At 43.7% G+C, this 27,113-nt stretch overlaps 1 protein-coding gene across 10 annotated transcripts in view; it reads right to left on the bottom strand.

Moving 5' to 3' along the window:
* Positions 1-27,113, bottom strand: part of ATXN1 (ataxin 1) — a 454,093-nt gene that overhangs the window by 261,606 nt on the left and 165,374 nt on the right. For all 10 annotated transcript variants that reach the window (XM_055125681.1, XM_055125678.1, XM_055125684.1 and 7 more), the window contains one exon: positions 24,913-25,040. The gene's annotated coding sequence lies outside the window, so the exon portion shown is untranslated. The remainder of the gene's footprint in view (positions 1-24,912; positions 25,041-27,113) is intronic.

The raw sequence follows: 27,113 nt of genomic DNA, 5'->3' as shown, positions 1-27,113 counted from the left end.
TTTGTCACATAGCCTTGATTGGACAAGACAGTGAGGAAAGCATTTTTATCTCTTCTCTCTTTCCACCCCAGTCTACCTTTCTTTATTCTCTCTAGCAAAGGACTTTACTTACTCCAAGCCATGCGTTACAGATTCGGAAAGTTTTGTTGTCTTCTCACTCAATAAGCCAGAGGAAACACAGAGTGAGATTAAAGGATAATTTCTGCCTCCTTCCTCTCCCACTTGGACTTGCCCCCCGCCCCATGTGCTGCTGTCAATACTGGTAAGGAAGGGCGGTCTGCTATTTTTTCGATGCATGCGTCACCTCTGTACATCTTGCCGTCAGAGCCAGCATCTGCAACATGTCTACACATTACAGAGCCTGGCAAATGCCAAAGGAACAACCAAATGCCCTCACCCCCCAGGCAGCCTCCCTGGCAAAAGGAAAACACGAGAAGCCCCAAGTCGGGAGCAATCCAGGGCCATCCACCATCCTTGCTGTGACTTGACAATGTCCTGGTGGAAATCAGCTGAGTGCATTACACAGGAGAAAGCAAGGATGCAAAACTGGAAAAGAGGCAATCAAACGAGCATCATTTGCAAACATTCTGCCTGTAACCTGAGTCCACGGCACAGCCCCCAGACAATGAGAGACTGTTGTAAGGTAATTAACGAAAGTAACATGCCAACGTCAAGCACTTGCCTAAATGACAACTAGGAAGTTGATATTGCAGTTGAGATAATTGTTCACTTTTTTAAAATTATAGTCTTAGGTCACATGTTTACAATCATGTTAACATGTATGATTTGGTCATACACAGCTACCTCATCTCACCACCACCAAAGTGCCCAAGACTCTCCCGCCAATGTCCCTCTGTTATTTCCAGTACACTTCATAATCCTCCCTACATACAGTGCCCCTTACCCTGTATTCTAAATTCTACAGGGGAAATGGTGTGTTACCACTGGGTACTATTTATTCCCTTGTGTTGTTTCTTCACATACCACAGACGAGTAGTGTCATCTAGTATTTGTGCTTTGCCCTCTGACTTCCTACACTGAATAGTCACCCTCCAGTTCCATCAATATTGCAGTGAACTGCATGATTCCATCTTTTTTTTTTTTGATTTTTGGGTCACACCCAGAGATGCACAGGGGTTACTCCTGGCTCTGCACTCAGGAATTACCCTTGGCGGTGCTCAGGGGACCATATGGGATGCTGGGATTTGAACCTGGGTTGGCCGCGTGCAAGGCAAACGCCCTACCTGCTATGCTATGGCTCCAGTCCCCGCTATAAAGTACATATTAAAAGGAAACATTTTATGTTAATGATATTTTCTCAATGAAGTTGAGATTACTCTGTATTCTAAATTCTGTAATTCAGGGGAAATGGTGTGTTTTTAATGTACAATGGGAAAAATTAGGGAAAATTTTGTAGTGGGGTCCTTCCTGGAGGTGCTCTCATGCCACGTGGTGCTGGGACACAGAACCCTGCACAGGTCAGGCAAGTGCTCCCCCGTCTGAACCACGTCCCTGCCCCTGGGAGAATTTTTAGTATCATTATGATTATTACTATTATTGAATCACCATGACATACACGGCTACAAAATTGTTCATGACTGAGTTTCAGTCATACAATGTTCTAATACCCATCCCTTCACCAGTGTACACTATTCACCAATGTCACTCCCAGTATCACTCCCACCACCTCTCCCTGCCTCCAGCCTGTATCTATGGCAGACACTTTTCTTCTCTCTGTCTCTGTCTCCGTCTCTATCTCTGTCTCTGTCTCTCTCTGTCTCTGTCTGTCTGTCTGTCTGTCTCTCTCTCTCTCTCTCTCTCTTTCCCCCCCACCCCGGGCACTATGATTTACAATACAGGTACTGAAAGATTATTATGTGTATCCCTTTTCCTACTTTCAGCACTGAGATCATTTTCAAATGCACTATCTGAATGGAGAAAGCCTAAAAATGTTAAAAAGCTGAATGTCAATGAACCAGAAAGAAGTCTGATGACTAAGACTACACATTTTGTTTGTTCATTTATTTTTTGCTTTTTTCTGGGTCACACCCGGCGATGCACAGGGGTTACTCCTGGCTCTGCACTCAGGAATTACCCCTAGCAGTGCTCAGGGAACCATATGGGATGCTGGGAACTGAACCCAGGTCGGCCTCGTGCAAGGCAAACACCCCACCCGCTGTGCTATCGCTCCAGCCCCAAGACTACACATTTGAAAAACAGTTACTATATTAAAGAAACAGAAAATGACCCCAAAAAAAGGGTTGGGGGGAAAATACTTTAAATAAAGCACAAAAGGGCTAGTTTCCCTGAGTTCCTAAGTACTACTATAAAAAATCAACATGCTGGAAAGACCCACAAACCCAGTGAAAACCAGGCAATGAGAGGGAACACACATTTCTCAGAAAAGAGTATTGGAATGACTCTTCTGCACAGGAGAAGATAAACTCTCATCACTAGAATATGTGCAACTCATATGAAAACGATTAGAGACAGTAGTTTTCACCTCGAAAATTGGCAACCATGGTGAAATTTAATCACATTGTCTGTGGAGAACAGGCCGATCACGCAGTGCTAGCGGGAGCGACATCTCTGCCAATGCCAAATTGGAGGGCAGTTTGGCAAGGTTCACTACAACGAACACTGCACATTCCTTCTGACCCAACAATTCCACTGTAGTAATTTCTCCTCCAGAGATCCTCGGTGACATATAAAATGCTATTTAAAGAGAGCAATTCAATGAAGCATTGTGTGTAAGAGCAAATGACTGGAAACAACTAAAAGTCCATAGGACTGGATACATGCTGTACCATCCTACAATGGAACTGCATCAAGACACTAAGATGGAAAAGCTGGATTCTATGGTCTGACAGCACAATTTTCTAGAACAAAAGGTTAGGTAACAAGTAGCAAAGCCCAGAATGGTATGCTTGGTGCACACATGATGTTTTGAAAAATGTACATTTTTTTTTAGGGCTGGAGAGATGTTATAGTGGGCAGAGGTGCTTGCTTTACACAGGGTCAACCCTGGTTTAATCCCCAACACACTCCATATGGTTCCCGGAGTCCTACCAGGAGTGGTCCCTGAGCACAGAGTCAGGGGTAAGACCTGAACACAGCTGGGTGTCACCTAAAACCAAAAAAATTTAAAGATTCCATGTTTACTTATTAATTATAAAGCACTCTGCAACAGTGCCCCGATTCCCCATTAAAGTGTTAAGAAGGGAGCTCACTCCTAGAAGGTAATTTGGGTAACTTGAGGTCAGAAGTAAGACTTGTATCTGCTCCCGACCACCAGGGCATCCAAGACTTGGCATCTGTGAGGTGGAGTGAGGCAAAGTACACACATGTGCACCCCCATCACACACACACACACACACACACAGGCTACTTAGCAGAGAGTCCCATGCTCATCAATCATTGATGATTGAGGTCACTACAACTATAGGCTCAAGAAAAATTATTTTTCACGAGAGTGACACAGGTAAGAGAAAAGAAATGAACGTGTGAAAGGGAAAAGTCACAGGCTGGAGAGACAGCACAGCAGGTGAGGTTCTTGCCTTGCACGCAGCTGACCTGGGTTCCGATGGTCCCCCGAGAAGTGCCAGGAGTGATCCCTGAGCGGAGCCAGGAGTAAGGCGTGAGCAAAGCTGGGTTTTGGCTCCAACATCATAAAAGTGGGGGATCATTTACTATCTTAATTTACAATGGCCAAAGTGTAAACTATACGGGGGCAAGGAATGTGACTCAGCAGTAGAACACTTGCTTTGTGTTGGTCAGAGAAATTAAAACAGGTACACATAGGGCCGGAGCGACAGTACAGCCAGTAGGGCATTTGTCTCACATGTGGTGAATCTGGGTTCAATCCCCAGCATCCCATGTGGTCCCCTGAGCACCATCAGGAGTAATTCCTGAGTGCAGAGCTAGGAGTAACCTCTGAGCATTACCAGGTGTGACCTAAGAAGCCAAAAAAATCAAAAATAAATTTTAAAAATCCTCAAACATGTCCTCAGGAAAAACATGGACAGGGATATTCACTGCTCTGCTATTCAGAACACCATAAAAGAAGCAAATGTCCATCAACCTATGAACCACTTGAAGAAAATGCCATACAGAGTATCAGAGTATTGTCTTTGCCTAAAAGGGATGCGGAGGTATTTCTGCTATGAAGCGGATGGGCCTTCCGAGCATCCTGGGAGCAAGGAGCCAGCCACCTGCTCTGTCATCCTGTGTTTGTGGAAGGTCCAGAGGAGTCAAATCCACACACCGAGAAAGCAGATGGCTGGAGGTGGAGGGTGGAGGGGTGGGAAGTGACTGCTAAATGGGGGAGGGAGGGGTTTCCACAAGGGGGTGATAAAAATACACTCAAATTTACAGTGACCACAGGAATGCAATTCTGTAAATATAGCAAAAGGCAACAATTGTACCTTTTATTTTTTTTTAAGGAAAAACGGAAGTGGTACCATTGTCATGTTTCCCACGCCCCTCTCCTGAATAAAGACTCTCGGACTTCCCTGGGGACCCTTGTTACTGGGCAGAGCACAGGCAACACAGGGTCCCAGGGGCCTTTACTTTTGCACGTGAGAAAGGACGGGCCCCTTTCTTCTGCAGAATCAGGCCACGGCTGGAGGATATCTCCACCCTGGCCTCTCTGCTTCTTCCCATTGCAGCCTCCCATTTCCCCAGAAGTCTGCTGGTCCAGAGTCAGCATCAGTTGGAGCACTGCAGGCAGAGTGCACGAATGCACACGGGCCTTCAGGCCCCGTCTAAAGCTTATGGAAATACCGAGAGGTGCCCAGAGCGTTGCAATTTCACTCCTCCTCAACTAGGAGGAGGCCAAGTCTCCCAAAAGCAAAGCTTTCCCAAAGCATCCGGCCTAAGAGAAGACATCATTGTCTTCCGAGGACAAGCTGTGACAAGCAGGCATTGAAAAACCATTTCCTATGGCCCCTTTGGGTTTGAGTTATCTGATAAACACGCTGAGAGGGACTGCTAAGAAGCAGCCTCTAACACAAAGAGAATCCATTTGAAGAAATGAACCTTTCCCCTACAAGGCAATAATGGTTTGGGGGGAACAGCTGAATGTAAAAGTCAGAATTGGGGGTCAGAAAGATGAAGCAGGGGCTAGCATGCACCCCAGCATGGTCTGAATCCCAGAACCACGTGGCCTCCAGAGCAACTCTGGGTGTGAGCAACTCTGGTAGTCCCCCCAGCACTACCAGGAGGACCTAGTGATCCCAGCACTGCATCTTGCAGTATCACATCGCCAGACTCATACTGACAGACCAGCCCAGTTGGCTAAGTATCACTAGAAGGATCTACGGGGTCCCCAAAATACTGCCTGGGAATGCCCCCCAACCCCAACGCAAAATGGCTATTGATTCATTTTGGGAAAAAAGAAAAAATATATATGCATATAAGCATTTCAATATAAAACATTTTAATACCTAGGTTTAATTTCTCTTTAAATGTTAATAAAAATCTTCATGTTTCAGCTCAAACGTCCAGCACCAAAGACACAAGCCAAATGGTAAAGACGTCATGTTTTATCACAGGTTACTCTGGTCAACGGCGAGTCAGCGATAAAATATCAACTTCCACTAAGCACCCTCGTGACTGTCAAGCAACTCAGGGGGGCCCACTTTCCAGGAAGTGGCACTGACCCCACTGGTGTGTGTGTGTGTGTGTGTGTATGTGTGTGTGTGTGTGTGTGTGTGTGTGTGTGTGTGTGTGTGTGTGTGTGTGTGTGTGTGTGAGTGACCAATGAGCAAATCTGGGCTGAGAACTGCACAGGAGAAAAGGGGCTTTTCAAGATGTTGGAAATTGAAAGCAAACGGTACAAGGTTTGAGCTGAAAGACAAGAAAAAAGCTCTCACATATCTCAAGATATTTACAGCTCTGTAAACAAGCTGCTCATAAAATATAAACCATTAAACTCAACGATATAAATTCTACACTCGGCATTTCCTGGGTTTGCATTTAGAAGTGCGAAATGCAATGCACTGTTCTGTCTTTTCTGGGGTCTGGGAGGGACCCAGATGGTACGGTGTTTTCTGGGAGGGGTCTAAAAGTAGTGTTTTCTAGAGTTGTCCTTAAGGAAGGATTTTTGTTGGCCTTTTAGGATTCTGGATTCCCCTAAACACTCTCTTGTGGTATTGGTGTAACTTCTCGCTACTCTCCAAACAGTATAAGCAGTGTACTTGTGGGAAATGGAAACTGTCTTTTATAAATTTGACAGTCAGTGCTCAGAAATCTCAGAAATAACCTGAGAGTATTTCAATACAATGCCTCACTTTTTTTTTTTTTGTAGGATCTACAATACAATCACACTCAGGAACTGCCCCCGGCACCATGTAATTCCACCAATGGACAATATCCAGAGACTGTAAAACCAAGCTCCCAGACAACTCCCTCTGGGAGAACCTGGCAAGCTACCGAGAATTTTCAGCCCACATGGGAGAGCCTTGCAAACTCCCCATGATGAATTTATATGCCAAAACCAGTAGCAATGATGGGTCTCATTCCCCTGACCCTGAAAAAGCCTCCAATGTGGCACCATTGGAAAGGACGAGTAAAGAGAGGCTTTTAAAATCTCAGGGCTAGGATGAATGAAGACGTTACTGAGACACTCGAGAAATTCAACGATCAACGGGATGATGATGATCTACAATAAAGTGCTATCTTTCACACTTGTGTAGTCTTCTTTATAATAAATCACAGCTTCCTATAGAATCCACATTATTTCAAAATTACTAGTCAATTAATAAACATTTAACATAAAATGATCTGAAACCTCTGAGGACAATTAGGGAGGGGATAAGGGACCGTAGACTCAGGCTGGCAGAAAGCTCACGATGCCAATATTATTCTCAGATTTTGAGAAATAAAGAAAAAGCATCAAAAGAGTGAACTAAATACTTGACATGAAAACCAAAAGAAAATGTTCCTCTTGTATGGGATGCAGAATGATTTTTTGCTTCTTTGTTTGGGGGGGCCACACCCAGCAGTGCTCAGAGCTGACTCCTGGCTCTTCACTTAGGGGGTCACCCCTGGCAGTGCATAAGGGGCCATCAGTGGTGGCCAGGATCGAACCAGGATTGGCTAGGTGCAAGGCAAGTGCCTTAACCACTGGACTAACTCCAACCCTGGCAGAACTGTTTAAACAAAAGAGAAAGATCATTACACATGATTCTTCACTACATTTTTAACTACACTGGCATCAAAATCTGAGCCTGCTAGTGCTAACCAGAATAATAGCAGAAACAGCTCCTTACCATGCAGGAGTGCGTGTGTGAGGGGGAACAAAGTATTCTTTTGAATATGGAACCGCATCACCCTGACACTATGACAAGCTTGCAGAGTCCTAGGCATTCTATTTCTACCTTCCACCAGAACAGAATCAGTAACATTTGTGATCAGGGTCTGTCAGCTGCTCTCCTAACAGCAGAGATTTTTACTTGCATATAGATAGAAAGTTCCCTGCCGATTAGCTCTAAGACCAGAGTCCCATGTTTTTTAGCTGTACAATCGGATACCAGCAAGGATATCCTTGTGTGCGAAGTACATGTACATTTGAAATACACAAGGTTTGAAAATCTACAAATTATCACCGTGGAAAAAATACCTGATTCATCTGATATTTGTAAGAGCACATATGAAATTCATGAGTTATGTCTCCATGTCGACAAGCTATAAACTCCTCAGAACTTTCATATTAACAAGGCATTTTGCTTCACTGTGTTAGATTTTCCCCTTGTGTGTGAAACACACATACAAAAGAGAATAATAAACTTCAGAGTTCTTTAACCTTTGCAAACCAACACAGTAATTATATTGCAAGCTATCTGACAACCTAGGATAATACTAGAAATTATTCCCCCCCCCCATCCTTTAAATAGTTCTCAATTTTTCTGCAATTTACAGACTGTCTGTGCCAAAGATTTTCACAGTCACAAATCCTGCTAAAGATAAATCCAGAGATAAAATAAAAATCACTGTTCTGATTTACAAGAATATTTGAGGCTCCTTCAAAGGCAGTGTTTCTCCAAACATAAAGAGGGTATTCAGTCTTCGGAGCGAGGCTATCATCAAAATAAAGGGAGAGACACGTATGTTAAGCTGACAAGTCTCGCTGATGAAGCACAGACACGCATAGTATCTCTGAGTTACGTGGCCAGCACGGCACATGCAGTCCTCGATTTATGAATGAGCTGTGCACAGAAAGTTCATTTCTAAGTCAGCTGTTTGGAGCTCCAAACTCATTTCCTCAGAAAAATAGTGTTACAAACAGTACTTGAATTTACAGAATGCCAAACGAGAGCTACCACGTCCATGCTATCGATAAACTCTACTACTGATGGCTCCTAAGTAATGTGATCTGAGGTTGAACAGGAAGTAAGAAATCATTAGGAAGCGGCAGCAGAAGAAGATCTCTCGTCCTTAACTGAAACCACCAAAGGGTTTCTGGTATCTGCCTGACTCTCTTTACATGCTTCTCCCTCTCCCAACCCCCCCGATGTCATAGAGCACAAACACAAAATAATTTTCTATAGTTAATCCGTCCCAAAGCCCCCTCTTGTGCTCACTTATCTGACAATTACCGGCTGCTAAATACTTCAGTAAATACTTGCTGGAGAATTTCGACGGGGATAATGATCTTGAGAATTGAAAGCTCCGATGGATGGTGGAGCTCAGAAGATAGAGCACAGACCATGGGTCATCAGAAAGGAATGGGGTCAATCTGAGGAATTCTCCCTGGAATTTAGTCGGGGCAAACAGAGCAGGACCCAGATTCTAGGAAGCACAGATGGAACGACTTAAAGAGAAACAGGTCCCAAGGCAAATGACTTAGCTGAAAGACAGGGTCTCTCCCAAGCTCAGCATAGGGGTGCGCGTACCACCTCCTAGTGTGGTATTTAGAATGTTTCTTGCCTAAGATCACTTGTTGCTCTCTCTCTCCAGGGTATTGAAGTTCAACAATGGTCTGAAGGATACCTGACTCGGGCTCCTAAGTTGGCTAATGCAGAGGTGTGGTAATGCAGAAGAGGAAATATCCCTCTATGGGCAAGGCTGGTGAACTGTCCCATCAACTAGCTTCCTTGTCTTTATATATAGGTTAAACTCCCATTAAGGCACCTCCAAGGAGACTCTTCAATCTCTCCTCCACTCTACCTATCTCCCACCCCACACTGCAGGCCAAACTTCTGCAGAAGATTCCCACGGTCACTCTAGGGAATGGCCAGTAGGCCAACATACACAGGAAGGGCTCTGGGACTGAGAAACATTAAGGGGTACCACCACTCCCAAGTGTGGGCCACCCTGAGTTTAACCTAATAAGGTTGAAAAAAGGAAACTTCTAGTTACTATGCTATTCCTTTTTTTTTAAGATTCAATTTGTCAAGTTTATTTTATATTTGTATTGCAACACTATATATTGTCTCTTTTTTTAAAAAATCTTTTAACTGAGGTATATCACAGTTTACTCGATACCAGGATCATTATTTTGTAGCTAAAAAGCACTATGCTATGTCCAGTGGCACCCTCCCTTCTTGGTGGACTCTTGAGTAAGGTACTTTATACTTGTTTACTCTGCACAGGTGGGTTTGGCTAAAAACAAAATATCCTGCAATCTTTATTATATATTAAGTTTTTTCAGTGTTTGTTGTTTTCCCTTATTGTACACATATTTAACCCTAGATATCCTTGTTTTTCTTTCAGTCTATTCAGGGAACTTGTCAGATTGTGAATCTTATTTGGAGATTAGCCAGGGCTAATAAGCCAGGGCAACTCTGAGTAATGTAGGTCCTCACCTACGAAATCAAGTCAAGGATTCTGTCGATAATTTTTCTCTCCCTGAGAAGACATTTTTCTATTATTTCCAAATTTCAAACCTCGGTTAGTGTTCTGCATGAGGCAATTAGGACTTTTATCACAAGATTAATAGAAGTAACATTAATTAGGATTGTATTAAAATCAGCATGCTTCATTCAATCCTAGAGCACTTTAAACAGGTGAAGGTAGCACTGCACTGTAGCACTGTTGTCCCGTCGCTCATTGATTTGCTCCGGTGGGCACCAGTAACGTCTCATTGTGAGACTTGTTACTGTTTTTGGCATATGGAATACGCCAAGAGTAGCTTGCCAGGTTTTGCCATGCAGGCGGGATATTCTCGGTAGCTTGCCAGGCTCTCTGAGGGGGATGGAGGAATTGAACCCGGGTCGGCCACGTGCAAGGCAAATGCCCTACCTGCTGTGCTATCGCTCCAGTCCCCTTGCTCGGTAAATAACCCAAATTTCTGTAAGGCACCCTGACATCACGAAGATAAAACTTTGACTAGATTTTAGCTAAATAACCCATGGCTTTCTATCCTTGCTCCTTCCACAGAAATTCTATGACTTTTTCTATCCTCTTAATCTTTGTCATATCTCTGAAAGGACCATTAATTAAAGGATCATGCCCTTCCCGAAGAAATGCAGACTCAGCCTGCATAACAGCTCTTGAACAAAGATGGCTGAGAAGAATACGTAATCCTTCTAAGTCCTTCTGGCCATGACACGCAGAGATTCTGCCTGTCTTCACTGGCAATTTCTGGAGAGTAAGTTTAAACTGGTACCTAAAGTTCAGTATGAGATTTCTACAACACACACACACACACACACACACACACACACACACACACACACACCGGTAGTAAACAAAAGAGTATTAGACATCCCAAGAAGGGGGGAAAGGTGACTGTGATTTTTTTTATATTAAAATAGTATTGTATGCTAAAGTACTTTGTAATAAGCCTTTAATTGAACTATTGACTATAATCACGATTTTTAAATATGTTCCCTCGGGAATGAGAACAAAACTCCACTGAAGCCAATACATTTGTTAAAAAGGACCTAAGAAGATTTTTCTTGTGGGCAGCTTGAATATATACACTCTCAAAGCAAACCCATAAAAAGGGGCCCCGCAGTTATTTCATGGAGCTCTGCCACTTCCAATGTCGACTTTACAAAAGATGGAATTATTATAGTCTTATTCTCATCCCCCATGCAACACCTGTTCATAAACGAAATGCTGCCACAAACACTGTGTGTGAAATGCACCACAATCCATCCCTATTCCAAGGAGACCTCTCATTGTTATAGGGATATTTAAAGTTAAAACTGACATGCCACAAACATTATACCCTATGGCTGATTCTGGACCAGAACCAATACACATCTCACGTTTTTAAGAATAATAAGTGTTGTCTTCCCTTTATGGTTAAGCATCGAAAAGGTTAACTTTCCCTTTCTTTGCCAACAGTCAATAAAATGTTTCTTTAGACTAATCACTGACTAATGTCAAAGAAGGGTTGGGAGGAAAAGTGCTGAGAAACATCATTTACAACGTTGATTGAGAGAAGACTGGAGATCTTCAGAGACCTCTGGGACCTCCACAGACAACTCTGATGACTGCCATAATCAATGCGTTAAGTGCAAGTGTATACGCTTATGCCCCTACCCTGATGTTGCCCAAATCCCCAAATGAACTCTGATAGTAGAGGTGATAGATTTCCTCCACCAAGGAGGAGATTGCCAGTGTATCACTGTTTGCATCTCTGTATTTGTGTCTCTTATATCTCGGTGACACTGTTGAGCCATAAGTGGAAATTTGTGCTACAACAGATAGGAGGAAGGAAACAAAAGCTACACAAACTCTTTCCTAAATATATAATGGGAAAAGACAAGAGAAGAAACACATAGACAAACCTGTCCAGAAGCACTGTAGCACTGCAGCACTGTCTTCCCATTGTTCATCGATTTGCTTGAGCAGGCACCAGTAACGTCTCCATTGTGAGACTTGTTGTTACTGTTTTTGGCATATAGAATAAGTCACGGGGTAGCTTGCCAAGCTCTGCTGCATGGGTGGGATACTCTTGGTAGCTTGCCCGGTTCTCCGAGACGGATGGAGGAATCGAACCCAGGTCAGCCGCGAGCAAGGCAAACGCCCTACTTGCTGTGCTATCGCTCCAGAAATAATAAGCAACATAAAATAAATTACCATGGGCCTGCTTTGGCGGGGCAGGGCTGGGGGAGGGAGGTTGGGAAAATGGGGACAAGGGTGGAGGAGAGGTGACAGTGGTGGTGGGGCTCGGGGTCGGGAGAGTGAACGCCTGTAACAAATCATTATGACTAATTCTGTAAACCACAACGTTTAAATCAAGTGGGGGTGGGGGTGAGGGAGGGGCGTGTAACGTTACTATCAGGGCTGCTCCAGATGGGAAATACAGTGCGGGCAGCCCAAGAGGGGGTGGTCCAGCGCAGGGCACAGTCTTATTTCAGGATCTCGGGGCCGCGAACACCATGAGGTCCTGCACGGACCTTGAATAGCGACAGGCCCCGCTCTTGGTGCAGAGAGTTGATGATCATTGCCTTGGCCTCCTTGTTCACAGCCAACTTGGAGTTGCCCTGGGCCTTGGCGAGCTCCTTGACAGAGTAGATGACCTTCACAGGCTGCTTCCGGGCCTTGGCACATTATGTAAAGGCAGGCTTACCAGTCAACGTTCCGTAGAGCTAGTTGAAAAGTCCCGTGCCTGAAGAGTGGGTGCTCTAAACTCAAGCATCTGTACGCATTTTCTCTCTTTATTCTTCCACAGTCATTAGTGTACCTTCGTGGTACTTGAATTTGCATGTTTGGGGCCTTTGGGAACCCAGGGGCCTCTCTCCCTGCTGAGGCTAAGGAACCTGTGTGGGCTTCTCCAAAGCAGAAAATGATTTGATCAAGTGTCTTTGTGAGCAGAACGTGAATAGTCGTTGACATCGTTATCAAATGCAGAGAGATGCCAACTTGAAAGGTATTTTAACACCACTCATGGCTGCTGTTAGCAACAGAATAACCTACTCGCCTCTCCATTTATTTGCGTTCCAGAAAGGAGAGAGACCTTCAGGTGATTGATACGTGTATGTATGAGCCCATGTGGTCCAGCCCACTCTGATTCTAGTTCTCGTTGCAGACAATGTGGTTTCAATTGTTGTTGAGATGAAAGGATTGGAGATGGGGTGAGATGTCCCACACTTTGCTGTGCCAGGGATCTCACTTGGTGATGTGGGGCAGTGTCAGGAGTCCAACGCAGGACTGAGCTACACCCATAACCCTGTGCCGATACTCTGAAATCTTCCTTAGTTATCCGGAATGGGTAAGTCTTTGGGATCGGCACACGCAGGCCTGCTGAAGGAGTGATTTCAGCAGAAGCACCAGCATCTCCGCTTGCAAGCTTGAACGGGGAATCGTCTTGGACTCTTCCAAAGTCCTCCCTCCCAATGTCCTCTGTCCAGTCACCAGGATCTATAATTGTGCCTTTCCGCCTCTCCACCCTGGCCTCAAATGAACTACCTCTCATGACTTATTTATAATTGTGCTCTTATCCTTCCCAACTCCAGCCACCCTGCGTACCTGTCCACATGGCACATTATCTCTTCTTTGAAGAGTAACTTGTAGCTCGTCATCACCCAATACATTAACTTCAAACTTGTCAGTCAGGTCCTGATGCTCCTTTCCTGCCTTCCCGACAACTGTCCAACACTCTTTCAGATGAATCCCCAGCATAACCAGGCATGTCCCCAGCTGGTCTCTCCCACTGCCCCCTCCCCCCTCCCCCCCTCCATCTTCCTGCACTGGCCCCTGAGTCACAGCATCTCGAGGGCCTCTCAGCACTATTCTCCATGCTGCCTTCTGAGATACAAGGCAGACACGTGAAACTGGCCCCAATCACTCTAACCCCTAGACCCCTCTTGAACCCCTAAGTGCAGAGATGATCTCTCAACCCCCACCCACGGCAAATACTGCACTGTCCACTGCCACGTATTGCTCCATAATTGATTCTTGTGGCCTGTATTGAGATCTTCCCAGATTTTCATAAAGGTGATTTCAGATTTTGAGAGTGTAGCAAAAATAGTCCAAAGTTTCCTTGGATACTTCATCCACCTTCCCCTATGTTAACAGCCGATATCAGCATAGGACAATGATCAAAATAGTATTCTGCAATGCTAGTCTATAATCTAAACTTTTTTTTAAAGAATTTCTCCAGTTTTCCAACACTGATGTCCTTTTTTTTCTGTTTCAAGATCCCACCTAGGGTTCTACATAGAATTCACATTTTCAAGGTTCTTTGACCTCCAATCCATGGCTATTTCTCCAACCTTCTGCATTTCTGAAGACAACACAGCCAAATAATGTTGGTCAGGTCCTTTTTAGAAATCCCTTCAGTGTGATTCGGTCTGACACTCACTCTTGGTGAGAGTGAAATCACACATGACTGGAAGGGAAACATCACATAGCACATGAAGGGGCACAGCTGTTTCTCCATATCACAAGGAATGCTAACCTGGATGGCTTTGTTAAAGGATGCTGCCAGGATTCTCCTATTATAGTTATGTGTCCCTATTTGCAATTAATAAATATTTTAGAGAGATCTGCTTAGAGACTTGACAGATACTCAATTTCTGCTTAAACTTTTGTCCACTAATTATACATCCATCATTGGAATGTCCCCGCAACAATTATTATTTGAATAATGCTTTTCCTTTTCCCTCTCCCAGGCTCTTTGTGTTGTTTATTCATTATAATTCTGTGAGGAAGCTTTCTCTTTTGCCCCATTTACTTATTTATTCATTTGGTTATTTATATCAGCATGGGTTCATGGATATTTACTTTATTCTTTGGTTTATAATCCAATAGACATTGCTTTACTCAAATTATCCTAAGTGCTGCATTTTCTAACTTAAGAGTAGAAGTGCTCCCATGTCAAAGACACTGAAAGGAACAGAGTATATAACTGATTCATCCGTCTATCCATCACCCATTCATTTATCCATTCATCCACCCATCCATCCATTCATCCATCCATCCCTTTATCCCTCCTTTCCTCCCTCTTGTAAAAAAACTGTCCTTAAGGCCTTGTCTTAGGTGCCAAAATTACAAAACCGAAACAATTCCTTTCATTAAGTGATTTATAGTACCTAGTTAGTAGAGATGCAGGCATGCCCATAAGTACCTTGATCAAAGTACTTGAAAGTAGACTGTGGGCTCACATGGGATTATAATAAAGTCTGCCTGGAAAGACAGGCACAGAAACCTTTGTTAAAAAGAACAACATTCTGTTCATTCTTTTGCTCCACTTCTCATGCTATGAAGGTAATGTGGGCATGTAACACATTAGTCCTTCTGAAACACTATCACCCAGTTAGCAGGTTCACTCAGCTCCTGCATCTCCTAAATGAATCCCTAAAACCAAAACTCAAGGGCACACTTTTTAAGAAGACTTAGTGTAGTAAATTGAGATTCTTCCTAGAGTGACTATGTTTCCCTAGGAAAATTGGTAACAGCTAAGGCAAAAATAAATATTTTTCTTTGAGAAGCCATTTGTCTTAATCTGGTTTTAGAATCCAATTTCATTGTTTTTATTCCTTCACGGGGAATAATGAAGAGCAAAGAGGAAGCATCATCAATCAAAGATGGACTCCCTAGGTTTCTTCACTTATTTCAATTGGTTTAGATGGCTGTTACTGTATTTTCCAGACAACACTACTCCTTTCTACATGTGAGAGTTCAGCACTGCCAATGTCCCCAAGAAGAATAAGCAAACAATCAGGGCACATTTTCTGTCACAAATTACACCCTGCAACACATTTTAGACAACGCATTTTGAATTCCAAACAAGCAGAGACAAGTTGAAAATACACTGCAGGATTGCAAAGATGCACACAATAGAGAACTTGTATTTTTAGACACTTACTGCCACTTAAACCTGCTCATATTTAACTCTGACTATTGTTCTAAATGATGAATAAGCAAACTCTCTCCGGCACACACAATATTACATCATGCACGTTCATTATAATAGGAAATGCTGCCTACAGGAACTTTCCTTTCACTGTTTCATATCACCCTTTCTAATTGATGTCAATGTGTCTTTTCTCCATGTTAAGGTGTATACAACAGAGGCACGAGGTGCTATGTCAGGACACCCGCACAGATGCACACATATTCATGAATGTGTACACCGCTCTGTGATTCATCCCAGGCAAGCTTCCAGGTATCAAAGCTACCTGCTCTACGCTGCCCAGCTTGCATGTGAACACATAAAGAACCCAGTGGATTTCCTTTCCTTCTCTTTTGCAGGAGATTAAGATAAAAAGCTAAAAAAAAAAAAAAAGCTTGAAAAAAAAAAAAGCAAAAGAAAGCCAAGCAGACACTTCATGGAGTCTGTGATTAAGAGACAGGAGCTAATGAGACAGATGGGCCCCTGCAGAAGGGGAAGTGGAGTATGCCAGCCCACACTCTGGAAAGAGTTGCTGAGCTTTCCCTTCCCACTTTGTCTTCACCATTCAGCCACTTGCTCGTTTGACTCCTCTGGAATCCACAGACCCTCTCCTAGCTCCGCCCCAGCCTTCCAAGAGGAGGAGGAAGACACGAGACAGCCTTCTCTCTCTGGAGGTGTTACTCAAGTTTACTCAGAGGCCAGATGGATCATAAAAGTATGCCTTCCACAGCGGAGCAGAAAACGGACAGCTCTGTCACAGAAAATGTCAGAAACATTGGCGACAAACCCACCAACAGGGGGATTTCTGGGCCAGAAAAAACATTCATGCCGGCTTTTCAATTTTCACATGTGAATTTTTCTCTCTGTGATTGGTCCTCTAAGTTCTTTTCACTTTGCCAAAGAGATTCTCCAAACAGCAAGGAAAGTACATATTTACAGAAATAAATGAAGATAGTTTGACAGTTCACAAAACACGTTCTATGCGTTACACACTCCTTGATCCTCACAATACCCTTGTTAGAGAAAATTACCTTACTTTTCTAGAATTAAAAAGAAGAGGGAGAAGGAGAAGAAGAAGGAGGAGGAGGAGAAGGAGGAGGAGGAGAAAGAGAAGAAGAAGGAGGAGGAGGAGGAGAAGGAGAAGAAGAAGGAGGAGGAGAAAGAGAAGAAGAAGGAGGAGGAGGAGAAGGAGAGGGAGGAGGAGAAAGAGAAGGAGGAGAAGGAGGAGGAGGAGGAGAAAGAGAAGAAGAAGGAGGAGGAGGAGAAGAAGAAGAAGGAGGAGGAGGAGGAGAAAGAGAAGAAGAAGGAGGAGGAGGAGAAAAAGAAGAAGGAGGAGGAGGAGAAAGAGAAGAAGAAGGAGGAGGAGGAGAAAGAGAAGGAGGAGAAGGAGGAGGAGGAGAAAGAGAAGAAGAAGGAGGAGGAGGAGGAGAAGGAGAAGAAGAAGAAGGAGGAGGAGAAAGAGAAGGAGGAGGAGGAGGAGAAGGAGGAGGAGGAGGAGAAAGAGAAGGAGGAGAAGGAGGAGGAGGAGGAGAAAGAGAAGAAGAAGGAGGAGGAGGAGGAGGAGGAGAAGGAGAAGAAGAAGGAGGAGGAGGGGGAGAAGAAAAGAAGAAGAAGAAGAAAAGGAAGAAGAAGGAGGAAGAGGAGAAGAAGAAGAAAGCAAGCACAGGAGTATTAAGTGATTTCCCTCAAGTCACAGACAAACTAATAATGTGCAATACTAAAACTCAAAACAAACATTTCTAATACAAATCTTATCCAACCCCCACACACTACTTGAATTTTATTTAATTTTCCTTGAAGTTGCTCTTGGATCCATTTTTAAAAATGATGACCTGAATTTCGCTCCTTCCTTAAAATTTAATGCGCTTCTCAGTGAACTAACTCATCAACCTCTCCATTTCTTTTTAATACTCTCACCTTTCTGCTTAAATGAAAATGTCCAGACTCCATAAGCAGCTGCTACCTTTCATTCCATGGAAGCTCCCTTTTGAGAGAGTTGATGTTCTGTTTTTAACTATGTCAACAGAGCGTTGTTTGCTTTTTTCTATTGTTGCTGTACACATTTTATTGTTATTACTGTTTGGGCTACACTGGGCAGAGTTCAGGGCTAACGCCTGGCTCTGCACTCAGGGATTATTCCTGGCTGTGCTCAGGGTGGCACATGCCATTCAGAGGATTGAACCCAGCAAACATCCTACCCATGTACTATCTCTCCAGAACACATTTGGGCAATGCTTTTTTTTTTTAAAGGATATCCATTATTACCTTCATGTTACTATGTCTACTAGTGACAATAGTTTCTGGTTATTCCCACTCGAGGAAAAAAAAAATTCTCAAAAAGACTAACCTTTTGATTCAGCTCCTTTTGTCTACCCAGTAAATTTCTTGACTCTTCCTTTCCGGTCAATGTTTTTTGCCAAGACCCTGTTATCAAACAGGGTACTCTGTGCTCACCCTGCCGGTTCATCCTTGAACCGTGCAAAAGGTGTCTTAACATATCTACTTCGCAATGTCTTACACGCTCATGTCACAAACACGCATCATCATATTAACCTATGCAAGGGGCAAGAGGAGGCGAGAATGCTAAAATAGACAGATCTATTTATGGGCCGACGCTGTCTCATCAATTATTAGACCTCCGGGAACGAGAGTGAAACTGTGAGAGCCTCACTCCATAGGCCATCAGAGAAGCCCTTTGGGTGAGAGGTGTGCAGGAAAGGATGCCTCGGTGGTCACCACAGAGCCACTGGCACTCAAGTCTCCTCTGTCTGAAGCAGGAGCCATCGTCAGATGCCGGGGCAGACCATCTTCCCTCCGTGTTGCCCAACTCCACTCTCCCTGCTGTTTTAATTGGATTATTTTAGAATCTGCTATTTCTGTCTCTCTCCTTTCCCCAAACTGTCATACAAGTACTGCAGCTTGACGGTGATGCAGCTGCCAAATCTCACTCCCGAGATGGCTGTATATTTCAGCGGCAAGTAAACCAGGCTCCCTCGGCACCATCCAAATACCTGCTCGTGGGGTTCTGCATCTGGAAGGGGGCCTTGCTCGCCTCCGTGCCTGGAAAGAGCGAGCGTTGCGTCTTGGTCTGTGCTCTCATCCTCCGGGGAGAAGTGGGTCATTAACTCCACATTGAGCGCGAAGGAGGGCGCAAACCACAAAACATCCGCCAGGTCGACTCAAATGCACGGAGACAATGGGAGAGAAGAAAGACAGTGACTGGGACGCGGCCGAGGTTCTATTCTCCGGGGGACTTCAAAGTCTTCAGACATCAAGGATGCGGGGTGACAAGCATCTTCAGAAGTGGAAGAAACCGCAGAGATCAATCCACTCTTATGTTAAAGATAAAAACCTTGGAGGCACTGAGTAAGTGAGTAGCTGGTTCAAAGCCCCCCAGAGCCCCAGGCTCAGGGCAGCCACCACTTGAACTCGGGTTCAGTCCGGGCACCCTCCTGGGATCACACCTCAGCCAGCGGGATCAAACAGGCCCAGATTCCAGGGTGCAGGCCATCCCCATCCGCACTCAGTTTCTTGTTTTGCTTGCTTCTATTTGTTTTAGATACTTGAGAAAATCTCCACCAGGAAAAAAAAAAAGTGTGAAACACAGAGAGGAGAAAACAGCTTAGGAGAAGTAGCACAGCAAACATTTATGGAGCGTGAACTTCATACCAGGCCAGGCAGTCTCCCGAAGGTTTCTATGTTCGTGATCGTCACATGACCTGTTGTCCTTTTTATTTTTGTTTATTTTTGGTTTGGACAGGCCACACGGGGCAGTGCTTAGGGGCTATTCCTGGCTCTGTGCTCAGCAGTGATCCCTGGAGGCACAGAGGGGGCCAAATGTGGTGCCGGGGATCAAACCTGGGTTGCCACTGGCAAGGCCTTACCTGTGCTGCTATCTCTGCTGCGGCCCTGGTCCTCATTTTAAAGGAAAGCAAAGAGAGCTAGAGAGGGAGCCGTGTTTCTAGAAACAGGAGAGGCACAAAAGAATAGCCAAGCCATAGATACTAACTTCCTAAATTTTACTGACATATTTAGTGACAACCTCTATGAATGTCAATGTCTGACCTGGATTGACTCGGAAGAAATGGTCCTTCCGGAGGAAACATAGCACGCAGAAGTGTGATCTCTACGGTTGGCTAACAACTCATTATTCCCAAGAAGGTCTGGAGACCAGTCCTCGCCCCATAATAAGCAATGTGTTATCCAGTGTAGGAACACGGGGGAAAGGAAAGACGCTGAGGCTATTCAAGGGCGTCTTGAGTCAGGAGACAAAAGTGGGCTAAGGAAGTCTCACAGGTCCTCCTACCTCTAACCAGTCTCGTCCCAACCCCAACTACTGAGCACTGAAGAATTCAGAAAACAATTCAAGTGTTTCATCATGTCATTTGATAAATCTTGTAAAACGGCGGCGGGGGGGGGGGGGGGAGAACCTAATCCAGTAATTCACAAAGTTCCACCAAATACTTCCATTCTGATATTTCTATATCTAATCATGGCTCACACTTCAAATACCACCATTTGCCAATAGCAACAGTAGCACAGAAATACAACAAGGAGAAAATTTCTGCAGCATTCAGCTCTAGGGCCCCAGCATAAAACAACCAAATGGTAGGGTTTGGTAGCAACCATTTTCTAATGTATTTTACTCTGTCAGATGACAAAATATTCTACTTTCTTTCATGAAAAGAAAAACAACTGTGTGGATGTTTGCACACTGACAGAGAAAATCATATTATTTGTAAGACTTTCAAAGGATAAAATACTTTATAGAGAAGCCTAGTAAATTATGTTGGAAACTCTAATATACTCCAAAATAGTTTTCAAAAGCTATGCCTACATATAAAACACTAGGTACTCTGAGTCTTTCTTTCTGCCTTTTTCACTTTGCCATAAAATGGCATTAAATGTTTCAAAATAATACCTTCCCCCAATAGGCTATGAATTATGGAGGCTACTTCTACACTGAAGAAAGGGCAGCAGAACCAAGGATGCATTTATGCTGAAAAATTATTTCTGAGACTTGATTTCAAATATTTAATGACTATGCACAGGGCCTAGGGTTAACCATGGAAATGTGTATTGCAAATTCCTAAATAGGGAAGGGCACAATATTTAAGGATACAGAACGATTCTGGGGGGTTTATGGGGGACCTAGGAGTTGGGGAGAGGTCTAGGATGAGCAATTTAACCAGGCTTCTCAAGAAAACAGAGAATATCTGGGTGAAGTATGTGGAAGATATCTGACCCTCAAAGGGAAGGAATTAAGGGGTCAGATCAATGGTACAGTGGGCAAGGGACTTGCCCTGCACACTGTCAACCTGAGTTTGATCCCCTGAACTCCATATGGTTCCCAGAAGCCCCACAAAAGTGATTTCTTGAGCACAGAGCCAAGATGAAGTCCTGAGCACTGCTGGGTGTGGCCCCAACCCCACCCCCCTCAAAAGAAAGTAGTTAAACAGTGAGGGACACAAGAGAAATAAAGGGGCCCCTCCTTCAGCAAGATAAATCCAGATAAAATCCAAATAAATGTACTAAGAATTCAAAGTTTAAAAGGTAGCTCCTACCAACTTAAGAGGAAGGTCAAAGGAGATTAAAGAAACCTCTCCGTGGATTTTATTATTTCAGAGACCACTAAAAGCAGCCAGGAATGGCAGGAGGAAGGTCAGAAGAAACCACAAACCCACAGACACGCTGAGGGAAAAGGCACCCGGTGGATAACGCCAAAATCTGACAACTCCAGAGACTAGTCTGATCTGGAACCGAAAGTCTGTTGAGAACTAAGTATTAATAAACTTAGTTATGTGTGTGCACAGGTGTAGAATTGACTCTACGGTTCACGTCACTCTCCAACACGAACGGTGAAGCCACGGACAGGAGGCCACCATCCACGTGAGGACAAGGTGACCGTCTTGTGGAGAAGCAACCACTCCAGTTCTCCTTTTGGGTACCACCCTCTAACCACGAGCCATCCGCACTCCAGCCAACAGGTTTATATAATCAAACCGGTAAAACATCATCTTCTTTCTGAATTTATGACAGGCTGCTGAGAGAGCGCCTAATTTCCATCAGCTAGATGGAGAAATCAATAGCTGCAGAACTTTCGCTGTCCTGACATGTCAAGCCAGGGTCATGGTGGTTTTTCCTGACGAACGTTCCCTGATGTGGCCCTGCTAGCAACCACCACCACCTCACCATCAGTCCTGGACAAATCTCAGCTTCTGTCGGCCTGAGACACAAAAGTCTTTACTTTGCTGGGTTTTCTCCACTCATTTTCCCAGCTTCTCATTTCTCATGTGCCCTTGGCCACCTTATAAAATGATCTAACCTGCCAATCTGCTCAACCAAACCCGCCCACTAACGGTAGCCTCATTGAGTGGATGTATGGGTACCATTATCAGAAGAATCCCCCTTTTTTTTTCTTTTTGGGTCATACCCGGTCAAGCACAAGGATTATTCCTGGCTTCTCACTCAGGAATTACTCCCAGCAGTGCTCGGGGGACCATACGAGATGCTGGGAATCAAACCCGGGTCGGCCGCGTGCCAGGCAAACACCCTACTCACTGTACTATATGCTCCAGTCCCGAACCCTTTTCTTATCAGTGTCTTCCTGCCTGTCCTAATCTGAGAGCTCAAAAGAAACAGCTTCTATCCTCACAATTTAAAAGCAATGCTTTTATTCCATACTGGCAAAGTCCCATGGTACCCCACAAGTCCTAGCGAGCTTTCTGAGCAGAGATTTTCTTTTCTGAGAAAAGGAGGCGTATCCAGCGGTTCTCAGGGGCCACTCCTGGATCTGTGCTCAGGGGCCATGCTTGGCGGTGCTCAGAAGACCAGTATGCGGTTCCAGAGATTTAAACCAGGTTTGTGGCCAAAGCTTCAGGCAAAGCAAATGCCTTAATTTCTGTGAAATCCCTCCAATGCCCAAGTGAGTTGATTTTTTTCAACAACAAATTTGCCAGGACTTGCAGACAAGGTTTTTATGTCATTGCAATAAAGAATTTGGTTGTGGAGATAACCGTAAACTACTGGAGTATGGCTCCAAGGCCAAAGGGCAGCTAAATGGGGCTCACTTTGCCCAACTCTAGTGAAATCCATTCTGGTAAGTCCTGGGCGATCCATGTGCTGCTTCACTGCACTCTGGCCAGCAACTCTCAGCAAAAGGATCTTTTCCTTCTCTCTGTTTGAGCCCCACTGATTCTGGAGTTTAGGAGGAATCGAAGCTCAATCCAAATACCAAATGTTCCATATGGTTGTGCTATTACCATTCTCACTACTGCTACGTCTGGGCTCTCCACCTCCACGCCCGAGGTGCCTCGCTGGAGTCTGGCAGAACATTATGAACTCTTTTCCTGGCCTATATTTGTGACACATGCATTGTCCTCGATCTCTTTATGAAGTCACTCATTTTTTTGGGGGGGTTGAAATAACATACCGAAGTATCTAAATACAAGTTTTCTTTGCTTATTGATCCTCATTTAGAGCAGAATAATGTATGAACCATTAAAAAAGAATCGTTACGTTCAACTGTCAGAATTAGGACATCACATGTTCCTCTTGTACTGAAAAATTACAGAGCTGTATGAAATCGCATGGAAAGCGGAGCCCAGGGAAAATCAGGATTTACTTACGGAGCTGAGGGTGTCTGGGGAGATGCAGTAGCTAAAGCCAGACAAGTCACCTTGTTTATGTCTCCCTGACGCCAAATCACTTCTTGACCCAATTCCCCAACAACAATAAGAGGTGGACGGACACTCCCACAGCTTCCCTTTGCATTTTCCGTGGGAAAAACAGACATTTCCCAAGAATAGAACTGGAGTCTCATCCCATGTTCTCTTATATTTATTTAGTGAAAGTAACTTGTTTAGCAATGGGGAAGATGCAAGCTTAGTTCAGAGAATTAGAAACACTCTCTCCAGGGCTCAAAGAGATCCAGTAGCAGGCCTGGCCCAGGGCACACGCAAGACCCTGAATCTGGGGACCCAAAAGAAGAAAAGGGGACCGGACAAGGTCCTGATGTCCCACACACAGCTGCCGCAAGGGGCTCATGGGCCAAGTGGGCAAAGGCCCCTCCCCTTTTTTTTCCCCAAAATTTCTGACACAGGTGAAATTGTATGGAAGTGGTGGGTGGGTCCTCTTACTCTCAAACAGTGGAAAATCAACTTGGGAAATATATTTCATATCACTTTCCTGCATAGTAATTTGCAACAAGTTTCAAAAAACACTCAAATTCATCCATTCGTGACAGGTGTGGTATTGGAGTTTATGTGCATGGGAAATGACTACAGATATTATTGTAAATCATGGGGCCTCAGTAAAAGAAATTTTAAAAATAAATAAAACGTATGAGAAAAAATAAAAACATATAAGAAAAAAGTAAAATTCACCCATTAACTGATAGGAAATTACACTAAGGGAGCCATAACTACAAGAATATTCTGTGCTCACAGCGTACTCCAGGCTCGGTGCTCACGGATCATTCCTGATGGGGTTTGGGAGACTATTTGGGATGCTGAGGATTAAATACCGATCAGTCCAGTGTAAGGTAAGTGCTTTCCCACTATACTATATTTCCAGTCCTTATCAGAATATCCTTGATAGCATAAAAGCAAAAAATATTTTTTTTGGAAATAACCAAAATGCCTAGCTAGAGGGGCTCAGTATTTAAAAATATGCATGCTATGGTAATTTACATAATCATTAACAATCATGTAAAAAGTTACCTGTTTCTATAAACAGATGTCCATTATTACAGTGTTGGGAGAAATAAATGGTAAGATGACAATAGATTTGTTTGTTTCCTTTTACCATTTGATGGCGGTCCCTTCTGATGAATTTACGATTAGCATCACTAAAACCATCCCTTTCTAGATGCCAGCCATCCCAACTAGTGATCTCAAACAGAGCTTGTTTTCATTCTCACACCAAAGGCAAGAGTTCCATTTTCCTCAAAGAAACAGAAAGAATAAATGATGGGGAATATGAGAACACAGAGATGTCTGTGTATGCTATTTCTGTATGTATAAGAAAATATACACATAACATGACGAGACTAGCTTAGGAGTGCTACTTCAATAAATAAACGACAGTTGTTCTTGGTTAAAAACTTTGGGGAGATTTACCTGTACCATGGGTTTTCATCACGACGGAGAAGCATAAGCTGTCACTTTCTTCCCTGCAGATCCTCACACAGATTTTTGTTCATGTACAAAGGGTGGCAGTAGAGAAATTCAATGTAAAACAGCTAGACCTGTAATTACAAAAACAATATTCCCACTGAGTTAGGCAGGCAGCTTTCCATGGCTTTCATTCACATTAGCTGAAGTCACAGAAATAAGTAACCCCTACCCGCCTCTCTTAAACACACACATATACACACAGAGTCCCCCCCTTTTGGTCGTTGGGGGGCACAACCAGCAGTGCTCAGGGCTTATTCTTGGCTCTGTTGTCATAAGTAACCCCTGGCAGTGCTTGGAGGATCATTATGTGGCAACATGGATTGAACCAAGGTAGGCAAGCTGTAAGACAAGTAAGTGCCTTAACCCCTCTATTAGCTCCTTGGCCCCAATATGTCACCTAAGTCTTAGAATTATGAAAATATCTGGATTTGATTACCCTTTGATAGCAACTGCCAAGGCTCACAATGGAGACATTACTGGTGCCCGCTCGAGCAAATCGATGAACAACGGGACGACTGTGCTACAGTGCCACAGCAACTGCCAAACTCAAGTAAAACCAACATGTTCACATTTCAATCGAAGCAAATTTATAATTAATCTGTCATAAAAATTTAAATATCAACTAATCCCATATCTAGATATCAAAACACCAAGGAAAAAACTAAAGCACAAATAAGCAACCTAAATGTCTAAAATTTATTAGAAAGAAAGGAGATAATCAAATCAAATGCCATGTGGGAATCCCTAAATTAAAATACGGAGATAAAGATAGGAGTTTCAACAAATCATTATGTAGCTATGTTTTTGAAGTTTCTACCTACTTACTAATACCACATACTATTGGTCTTAGAATTAGCTGTCACTGTCATCCCATTGCTCACTGATTTGCTTGAGCAGGCACCAGTAACGTTTCCACTGTGAGACTTGCTGTTACTGTTTTTGGCATATCCAATACACCACGAGGAGCTTGCCAGTCCCTGCCATGTGGGCGGGATACTCTCAGTAGCTTGCTGGTCTGAGAGGGGTGGAGGAATCGAACCTGGGTCGGCCGAGTGCAAGGCTATTACAAAATAAATACAAATGTATCAATAATCCATTTCTGGGTCACAAAAGTTTGCCCTTCTGAATATGTGCAAGCATGTGTTCATTTGCACTATTCTTTTTTAAAAAATTAATTTCTTTTTTGTAATTGAATCACAGTGAGATATAGTTAAAAAGTTGTCCATTATTGGGTTTCAGTTATATACTGTTCCAAGAAAAGACACCTCTAATCATAACTTAAATTAATGTGTGTTGCAAGAGCTAGGAATATTGCCCCATAGTTGGAAGCCTGTCTCATGAGCTGGGGGAGAAGGCAGCTGCAATAGAGAAGGGATCACTAAGACAATGATGGTTGTAGGGATCGTTCAGGATGGGAGATGTGTACTGAAAGTAGATAAAGGACCAAACAGGATAACTTCCCAGTATTTGTATTGCAAACCATAATGTCCCAAAGTAGAGAGAGAGTATGGGGGAAATTGTCTGCCATGGAAGCAGGTTGGAAAGGAGGGAGTACACTGGGGACATTGGTGGTGGAGAATGTGCATTGGTGGAGGGATGGGTGTTTGATCATTGTATGATGGAAACCCAAACATGAAAACTTGTATCTGTATCTCACAGGGATTCAATAAAATAAAATAAAATAAAATAAAATAAAATAAAATAAAAACAAGAAAAAGCAAAGGAACAAGCTTGATATCCAAGCCAAAAAAATAAAATTAGTGTGTGCTGAATGAATTTGCTGATAATTTATAACCATACAGTACAAAAGCTGTCTTCCTCATAAAAGCACATAAGACTCTGGTGATCTTGGCCCCAGCCAGTCAAGTCCAATCCTCCGGATGCACTTTACCTCAGTTCCTCTCTCTGAACAACCCTGCCCGGTGCTCATGCATCTCCAGCCCCTAGTCTCTTTCATTTTTCTTTGTGTGCCATCTTTCCAAGTGTCAACTCCTTCTTCAAGCCACAGAGTGGGAGCTGCTCTTTTTATGAGGCCCTTCCAAAAACCTTTTGGGAAACCAAGACCTCTTCCCTCAGTTCTTGTCAACACCCAGAACGTATCACTATGGAAGCAGTATACTTTGCTTAATGTTCTCAAAGGCAAG

The sequence above is a fragment of the Sorex araneus genome, chromosome 2, assembly GCF_027595985.1.
Source record: "Sorex araneus isolate mSorAra2 chromosome 2, mSorAra2.pri, whole genome shotgun sequence".
NCBI lineage: Eukaryota > Metazoa > Chordata > Mammalia > Eulipotyphla > Soricidae > Sorex > Sorex araneus.
This window is presented reverse-complemented; position numbering and strand designations above follow the sequence as displayed.